Source organism: Boleophthalmus pectinirostris, unplaced genomic scaffold (genome assembly GCF_026225935.1).
Source record: "Boleophthalmus pectinirostris isolate CB_2022bp ecotype Guang Dong unplaced genomic scaffold, ASM2622593v1 HiC_scaffold_3, whole genome shotgun sequence".
Classification (NCBI taxonomy): domain Eukaryota; kingdom Metazoa; phylum Chordata; class Actinopteri; order Gobiiformes; family Gobiidae; genus Boleophthalmus; species Boleophthalmus pectinirostris.
This window is the reverse complement of record NW_026571299.1, coordinates 37,597,941-37,607,024: the sequence shown is the minus strand read 5'-3', so window position 1 is coordinate 37,607,024 and position 9,084 is coordinate 37,597,941. Positions and strand designations below refer to the sequence as shown.

Sequence of the window (9,084 nt, the reverse complement as noted above, 5' to 3'; positions counted from 1 at the left end):
TTAATTCCAAAGAATAATGTCAGTGCGGCCCGCGGTAGATGTACGCACAATCCCACCCCTCCACTGCGGGCCGCACTGACAGATGAAGCTGCAATCGGTGCCCATGCAGATTCACAACAGATTATTAACGCAGTTTACATCACAAAACTCAACTTACAGCAGTTGTGAAGCAACGAGTCTAAGTGGATCTGTTAATACGAGTACACGTGCACATACGGCGTCACCGAAGAACCAAAACAAACCACACATCGTGGTACACGTGTGCGCACTTCACTTTACGCTCCCACAACCACAGTATCAGAGCGCAGAGGAGGCGCTGACGGAATTCCCCTGTTCATAAGTATGGGACCTTTATTGGAGGGGCTAATAAGAAATAAAAAGACATTGACAGTCTGTTTACCTGCTCAACACTCGGTGCGTAACTTGCTGGCAACCCGATGACCAAGCTCCACCTGTGCGTCGCCGAAATCCACGCGCACTCAGTGGCAAACACAGCTGTCCCATCAATATGCAAGCACCACAAAACTGCACTGATCTATTCCAGAGGCTTGGCGACATGTTAGCAAAAACTACGAGGCAAAAACAAGCGTCTTCCATCCATGTTTGACATACGAGAAGCAGATACACTCCAGTGTGGCGCTTTCACACCGGCAAACGAACCAAAACTGGTCCGATTAAGGAGCCTCTGTATCCCGGTAGAACAGCGATATCTCCAGTAACCAATACTGATGTTCCCTGTTAATACCGCGGGCCGTCCTCATCTTATCACCATGAACTCATAAAACAGCAACATGTAGAACTTTCTACAAACTCACCGCATTAGCCCAGAGTTCGGGTAACAGCAGAAGCCAACAGCGTTCATAGTAGCGCGCAGCTCCTCAGGACGGGGCTGGGGTCTGGTCCTTGGTCTTCTGTCGTCCTACAAGCGCGTTGGTCAGATGGTCCAAAGGCTCTGTCCTCCATGTGCTGGTTCCAGACGGTGGCGAGCAAGACCAGTGCGCAATGACTGGGTCTGAGCGGGTACGTTCCGCCGTCTGCGCGCTGGTTCCGTGCGGGGAAAGTGAGAATGCGCTGCTGCTCCTGTCGCTCAAGAACCGCGGCTGGTTCCGAGGTGGTGCAAAGCATCCGGACAGAAGCGTGAATCCAGTTTAGTTGGTGTCCGTCCTCCGCGCATTTGGTTCTTCCCGGGGAAAGCGCTTTTCACTCCCCGCTCTACGCCATCTGAGCCCGGACAGAACCGGAGCTGCTCCTGCTGGTTCGGGACTCGGGTTTGGATCTAGTCCGACTGTATTTCTCACACTAGGCTAAAAGCAGGACATTTTTTAAAGGTGAATCAGTTGAATGGGCGATTGCCTATTGCCATAAAATTATTTGGTTAATTAAAGCCGAAAATAACAAATGCTGGTTCCTACATGATCACGGGGAACACCGGGACCTCTGTGCAGGTCCTGAACAGAAATACACACCCCCATTTTTGACTTGCTCTGATCTTCGTGTGTTACATTCTCTTTATTGGCCATTGTTGGTAAAATAATTCGAAAATGAATCGCGGCTGCGTCTGGACAACAATCTGTTACTGCGCTGGAGTCGTACAGCGCGTCATTACAGGCAAAGGGGACGCGTTTCTCCCATGATGCATTTCGAATAGTTCGTTTGGACCTGCTGTCTATGGTTTGGACTCGGGTTCGCGTTCACACCAGAGGTGCGGATTCAAGCGAAACGAGACCACCTCTTTTTTGAGGTCTCGATCCGCTTGAGTTGGTCCGGGTTAGAGTCCGATTGACGCTTTCACACCAACGCAAACGAACCGAGCTAACCACTTCTGGTTCGAATGGACCGTTTGGTGCGCACCAAATACTGTTGGTGTGAAAGCACCTAATACAAGTCAAGGCTCACTGATGAGCATCTTCAATCTATCCTGAGGATCTCATATGCTTCCTCCTGCAAGCCAAATATCTCTCAGCTGTACAAGATGAAGTGTAGTCAGGTTTCAACCAGCAAGGAGTAGGCAAAAGAAGAAGAGTAGACATATTAGTTTAAACTTACGATCTGAATGCATTTTCATATTCTGAACTGTTATTAAAGATTAAGAAAGTGTGTTGCATGTTGTTCTTTCTCTCTCTTTTATTCCCGTGCAACCGCTATTTATCGAATACTCAATGCGGCCCAGCCTCACTCAGACTTTCTCTAATGTGGCCCCCAGGTAATTTGAGTTTGAGACCCCTGATCTAAATGATTCTAGAGAAAGTGTATGGGACACATGGGAGCACTTCCTGTATTACTGCATGACATCACAGAGTGGAACAGAGTGTTTTCCATGTAAGAGAAGTACTATGCAGTTTGCGTGTGAAACATCTGTGAATGAAACAAAACACAATTCCGGGTTTGTAAGTAAGTTAGTAAGTAAGTCTTTATTTATATAATGCTTTCACAGACATTTTTTGTCCCCAAAGACGCTTTACAGAGCATTATTCAGCATTATTCATTCACTCTATATCCTGGTGATGGTAAGCTACTATTGTAGCCACAGCTGCCCTGGGGCACATTGACAGAGGCGCGGCTGCCATGCCAATCGGCGCCATCGGTCCCTCCAACCACCACCATCACTCACACACACACACCACTTTCATACTAGACAATGTGGGCGAAGTGTCTTGCCTAAGGACACAATGATTGAATTGATTGTATTTTAACTGACCATGGCTATCAACTGTTTATGGAGACCTATGTAGCATGTTTTGGGTTTGTAACGAGGGAAACATTATAACAGCGCAGAAATTAGCATTATATGGACCCTTTAAAGCAGGGGTGTCAAACTCATTTTGGTCCGGGGGCCGTATCCAACCTACTTTGATCCTAAAGGGGCCGGATCAGAAAACCCATAGCATATTCATCCCAAAAATAGCAGTATGTTCAAATATTTGTAAAGAGAAACACAAATCTATTACAGAAATCTTTTTTTAATTGATGAATTCTTTCTTTAAAAAAAAATCATAATATTATGAACAACCTGAAACTTTAAGAAAAATGCAATTAACTTGTATGCAAATAGGAATAAGTAATTTTTTCTTGGGAAATCCTGCTCTCGACGTCCACTTTTCTCATGTTGGACATTTTGTTGATGAGGGTGTCACGGTCAACAGTCAAAACGATCGTCCTTTAAGAGAGTTTGGAAAGAGACAAATCTTCATTTGTGCTGCTCTGGTGGGAGGGGCCACGCACAGAGACACTGGAAACGCTGCTGTGATAAACACCACAGAAAATTACCAATATTTTAATAGGAAATATCATTAAAATATTTTAGTAGAAAATCAGCCGAGGGCCAGATGGTCTTGCAGGGCCGGATCTGGCCCCCGGGCCGTATGTTTGACACCCCTGCTTTAAAGCAAAGTAAGCTAGCGTAATTCAAAGCCGTGCTGAGCTATGAAATGTTCACATATTGCAAAATTATCAGCTATATAATGGGAGTGTTCTGCCGCATTAATTTTTTTTCCATGAAAGGTAATGATCATAATTGTGTAGTGTATAGTGTACAGGTCTTGGCATGCCACGTGCCGGCTAAACAACATTGTGCAACATTTTTATAATTTTTTTTTTGTTTTGTTTTAATTTATTTATTCAATATATGCTTGGCAATGATCGCGGAAATATCTTGAAAGTTGTCCTAACATTACTCACCTCCGCATGTATGAATTATTTGCTTATCGAAAGAAATGTGGTGTAGAGTTTCCCGCCGCCACTAAGGGTCGCCAAAGCCCCGCTCAGTGCCGCCCTGCACCGCGCTGTCTGTCATTACACCGGTGCTCTCGCATCCCTCCTCGCGTCTCTCGGACATCTCAAATCAGTTTCTCTAACTGCACGAAGACGCTACTGAAAAGCAAGAGGAGCCGGCGAGGAAGACCCGGAGGCGCACCATGCTCCAACCTCCCAACTATGAGTGAGTGTCGGCCGCGCTGTGCCGCTGTGGCGGTGTGCCGCACGGACCAGTAACTTTTATAGACTTTCTTCCAGTCCAAGTAACCAGCTGCTGCCGCGCATGAGAAATCTGTGAGTCGTGGATTGAGCTCTGACACGCGTCCTGTGTTTTAGGTTAAATGTGTTGTGGTGGGGGACGTCTTAGATCGATATGGAAATGGCATTTCTCTAAAGAAGACTCGTGTTTAGTGTGGTTGACAATGGAGAATAAATGAAGGGGAAATTTCCCGGGATTAATTAACGGCACACAGCGACAGGTAAGATAGCATCTTTACACAGCACACTTCTTTACTCTTTAATTTATTTTCTAGGCTACAGGAATGTAACCTGGGATTCAGTGTTTCAATTCAGTTCAATTCCACTCACGCGACCAATGCTACTAGTAGCCTATAACAGTGACTTCTGTGATGTAGCAGTTTTGTATGTAGGGTTTTACTTTCTTATAAAAAGGACTTGTGTATGTGTTAAATCTGTTAAAACATTCAACAGGGGACTGTGCTTTTAGTCTACCCCTAATTGGCTGAACTGAACAGTTTGACTTACTGAAGCACAAGTAGGCTATACGTGAATATTTTCGATGATAATTTAAGATGAATGGAAGTTTAAAGCCTAAAGGATGTGTCTGTTGATTTTATAGTAAGATCTGCAATTTAATAATTTATCCATATCTATTTTATCCAGCCAAACTTTTGAAGACTAATTTTCCCAAATCCTTGCCCAGCTTTGGCCTTGCCCCTCCCTCTTTTATTTGTCCTCCATCCCCTTGACAAGCATTGTGCGGTCAGCTGTTTTTTCTTCCCTCAATTAGTGCTATCATTGCATTTCATCCTGTGGAATACCAGGATGGTAATAACCTTACACTCCTATAGCGGCTGATACAATTCTGCTGTGATTAATTGAAGTCCCCTCAGAGAGTCAGAGGAGGCGTAGATCTTCCCTTTCACACTCGCTGACAGGCAACCCATTATATTGTTTTATAGATCGCCGTCAGTAGCCCTTGAAGCTGCCTGCGGCCCACTGTTGTTCTGAAGGCTTTTATTGTGCCATGTTATTGGTCGCTGTTGCTGACAGGCAGAGCAAAGGCCACTGTGGGATTACTGAAGATGGGATCCCAGTGACAGTTGCACTGTATTTGAGATTAAGCAAGTTTCATTGGGAACTTTGAAAAGATGTCCTTTCATCAATACTTGTGGAATTGGTTTTGTGGTCCAAAGGCTTACTGAAAAAGTAACATCTGTACCTGTCCTCGCTCTGCACTCATAACTCTGGTCTGAAAAGGGCTGTGAAACATGTCTGATGGATTACTTTGCAGTTTCAGCAGCATTCAACAAAAGCCTGAAGAAGGCATGGCACTGAGTCATAAGCATGAGCCACCAGGTGATTCTAGAGCAATGGAGAAGTGTGGATAAGAAGCTTGTCTTGACTTTTAAGGAGCCACCCCAGGCTGTATTTGTGTTCTCAGTCTGCGTCTGCTCACTCTGACAGATCAATAGGGCATAATATAAGAGTCTGGCTGCTGTTTGTAGGCACGAGACAAAACAAAAGATGTGTCTGCGTTATACACTGTGAGGCTTTGCACAGGCTGTGGTACTTAAAAGCTGAACATTGCCTGTTGAGAATGCACAGCTTTAAGAAGTCTCCACAGGAGCCTGACATTTCTGCATGTCCTGGAGTGTGGCAAGACAAATGTGTCAGTTTATATAAGATATGTACTATACATGTTACAGCCCACTGCCTTGTCTCTGAGAACAGCACTGCAGCACCGCAGCTTAACCGTGAAATCTTGGATACATTGCATCATTTTAGAAATTCTATATTCATCAGCAGTTCTGCAGATTTGTCTTAGTGGAACAATATAAAGTCAGCCATCTATCTCTTCATGATTACACACGATTTCAGCACCACAAGCCTGCTGCTCAGCAGTGTTCTTTAGGTAATGTGTTGAGACTGCACAGTTTGTTCCACCTCCGAACAGCTACAGTGGCTCCAAAGAATCCATTGGTGTTTAAAGCAAAAAACAACCTTTGCTTCATCTAACACTGCCTTGTGATTCATGTCATATGTTTTAGGCTGGTAGCAATGGACAAAGAGACAATAATTGTTTCTTGCAAACAACACTGTTACTATTCCATCTGATCCTGTGTTTTTGCTTTCTAAGAGATTATGCTCTGAGGCTCAGCTGCATCTCTTATTTATTTACCTAGATTCTTCTGTGTGTTTGTGTCCATAAATGCCAGAACAAACTCCTTCAGTTATCAAAACAACTAGGTAACATTACAGTAAACTGATGTTCATAAACCCAATGATACAGCTACAGGGTTATATTAAATCTATACATAAAGGGGACTTGGGATTTCCATTGGATTATTTTTGAGTCCTTAATAATCCTTGCCTGGTGTGTACTTTGAACAATACAGTTTAAGTGGTGGACAGAGCTTTGAAATCTACTCTTCCATGGAGCTGATTTGAAGCTTTGACAAGCACCGGGCTGCTCTCTCTCTCTCTGTGTTTCTTAGACTCAGAGTATAGTCTATATTTGGCACCTTTCACTCTAAAGGTTGTGCCAATGCAGTGAATTCTCATCACCTCCTTATCCAGGAGAGCAGAAAGCACCTCACTTGTGCTGGAACCCTGAACTGCCAGCCTACAGAACTGGTTAGGGGATTGCAGATTTTGAGAAGCCCACTTCTAAACCCAATTTTCCTCTGGGAGTCAGGAACTCTCGTCTTTTGTTAGCAGTTTTTTTCCTATCCTTTCTCTCCGTTCTGATGCCCTAGGGTCCTTTTCCAGTGTGTGTTTTTCCCGCCCGCTCCTTTCTGGTGTTGTTGTCAAGCTCCACCTCATGTCTGTAATCATTAGACTGTAATTTGGGTAGAAAATTGCAATTATGTTGTATAGAAATGAGCCTGTTATTTCTTACGCTTGTTATTTCAGCCTAATTCCCCTGCTGTATAGTGAACGTGATTGGAGCCTCGCCTTTTCTGCTGCTCATCAGCTAAACCATAAGAGTTAGCTTGGATTTTTTGACCCTATGTGAATGCCAATTGGTTTTCTTTAACAATAGCAGAGATGAGTGCTCTTCAAGGCTATTTTAAATGCGAGTGAGTCCGTGCCATAACATTTTTTGTAAAAAATTCCTTGATCTGATGGACAAGATGGAAATAAGGAATCTGATAGAATTAGCTTAAGGGCAGCCGCAGTGCATCCTTTGCTTTCATCTTTTCAAACACTCCACTGTCAGTCAAAAGACGTCAATACATTTAAGTTTGCATTTATTTAAAAATATTCCTGCTCATAATTCATCAAACAATGTATGGCAGTAAGGCATACAAGATTGTCTGTATTCACAGGTATTTCCTCAGTTCACACAGAAAACATTTCAGTTTTTTTAATATTCCTGACATATGACACATTTCTTTTCCGATCTGGCAACTGTGCTTCACCCTTTTTAGTGTGTATATTGATCAGCCCTTTTTTGGGGACACAATAGTTTTCTATTCTTTTTCACATAGACAGCTCAATTATAAGTAAACAATTTCTTTAAGCTGTGTTTTCTCCCATCTTCTGCTCAGCCTTTATAGAGGTGCATATACTTCCTCACCACGGCACGCTGTGACTAATTTCTCCTGGGCTTTGGGTTTCACTGTGAGAGAGAGGGTGAGAAGGAGAAAATGAAACAGCAGCAGCTCCATGGAAGCCGCCCACATTGAAAGTCTCTGATATCACCTTCATCTGATCTCAGACTTTTGGCCATGTTTGGTTCTGCCTGGCTGTTTAGCCCGTGAGCGTCGTGTGTAAGCTCTTTGAGGCTGCAGTACTTTTTGATCACTGTTTACTCCACTCTTTCAGATATTGGAGACAAATCACGAGCAGGGAGTGTGCCGCTGCTCTCATCTGGGGAGAGAAATTGAAATCTAACCGAGCGGTTTGTGCCACCAAATTGAGCCGATTCCACTGGATTCTGCAGAACATCATGGCTGCTATTCTGTGGAATTTTGTTTATTACCTATTAGAGGTTTACGGTTACAAATATATTTTATAGTAATGGCATCCACTGCCCACTGGAGTGTAGATAAAGTGAACTGCCACACATGCTGTTACTGTGTGGAAAAAGTAATTGAAGCAGTCAAAGTGTTATTTAAAAGCTTTATCTTGTAACATGTCTATTTTTTGACTTTCCTGCATTTTGTTTGCATTTTGTACTACCAAAATGAGAGTAAATGTCCCTATACAGAGTTCATTTTTAAAGCCAAGTTCCAAAGCCACAATAAAGCTTTACTTGGCAAAAAGTAGGAACAAAAATGTCAAAATGTGAACTTATCCATTCTCCCGCTAAATTGCTTTTCGTCTTGACTTTTTGAGTGAATGAGAAAGTAATTTTTTCACCTTCCAGACAATTTTAATATATTTTTTCAGATATCAGACACCATTTGACTAAGCAGGGCAGAGTGTGTTAACAGTGATATGACAGCAGTGACCATATTATTTTCTTTCAAAAGAATCTCTTTAACACCACTTTCAGCCTGTAATTCACTTAAACATTGAAAACAGCCATGCTCAATTATTCAGGTCCCCAGCTGTCTGCGGCCGTGCCCTGCTCCTGTGTGGCACCCTGCAGCCGAGTGTCTCTGGATGGACGCGCTCCCGGCTGCTCATTAATTGATGCTCCGTTTGACGCCGGAGGTCTAATGCACTCTCCTGTCCCCCCGCCAGCCCGCCATGTAGGCTCTACCCCTTCGCACATGCAGGGTGAAGGGGTCGTGTGAAGGAAGTGTGATGGCATGACGCTGTGCTAAAAAGGCTCAAAGGGCGTCTTCACTTCTAAGTGCAGCGATGGTGTGAGATGGAGAGGTGAGAGAGGAAGAATAACTGTGACCTCTCCAGTAAGTTCAGTGGCCTTTTTGTGGTTTTGAAATAACACAATCAAATTTAAATAGAATCATGAACTAATTGGATGTAATTATTGTTAAGGAATGGAAGTGCACCCAAGTTTTTTTATGGCACTTGTGACTCCCCAGATAAAGCAGAAGAAGATGGATGGCGATAGTAGGAGTGGGCGATATTTAAAAAAAAAAAATACAGTTTTCTTATAGACAGATCACAATTTTA

General features: G+C 43.4%; 1 protein-coding gene across 1 annotated transcript in view; it reads left to right on the top strand.

Moving 5' to 3' along the window:
- Positions 1 to 4,120: 4,120 nt before the first annotated feature.
- tafa3a (TAFA chemokine like family member 3a) overlaps positions 4,121 to 9,084 on the top strand; it is an 84,510-nt gene continuing 79,546 nt past the window's right edge. The window contains exon 1 of the mRNA XM_055160630.1: positions 4,121 to 4,232. The gene's annotated coding sequence lies outside the window, so the exon portion shown is untranslated. The remainder of the gene's footprint in view (positions 4,233 to 9,084) is intronic.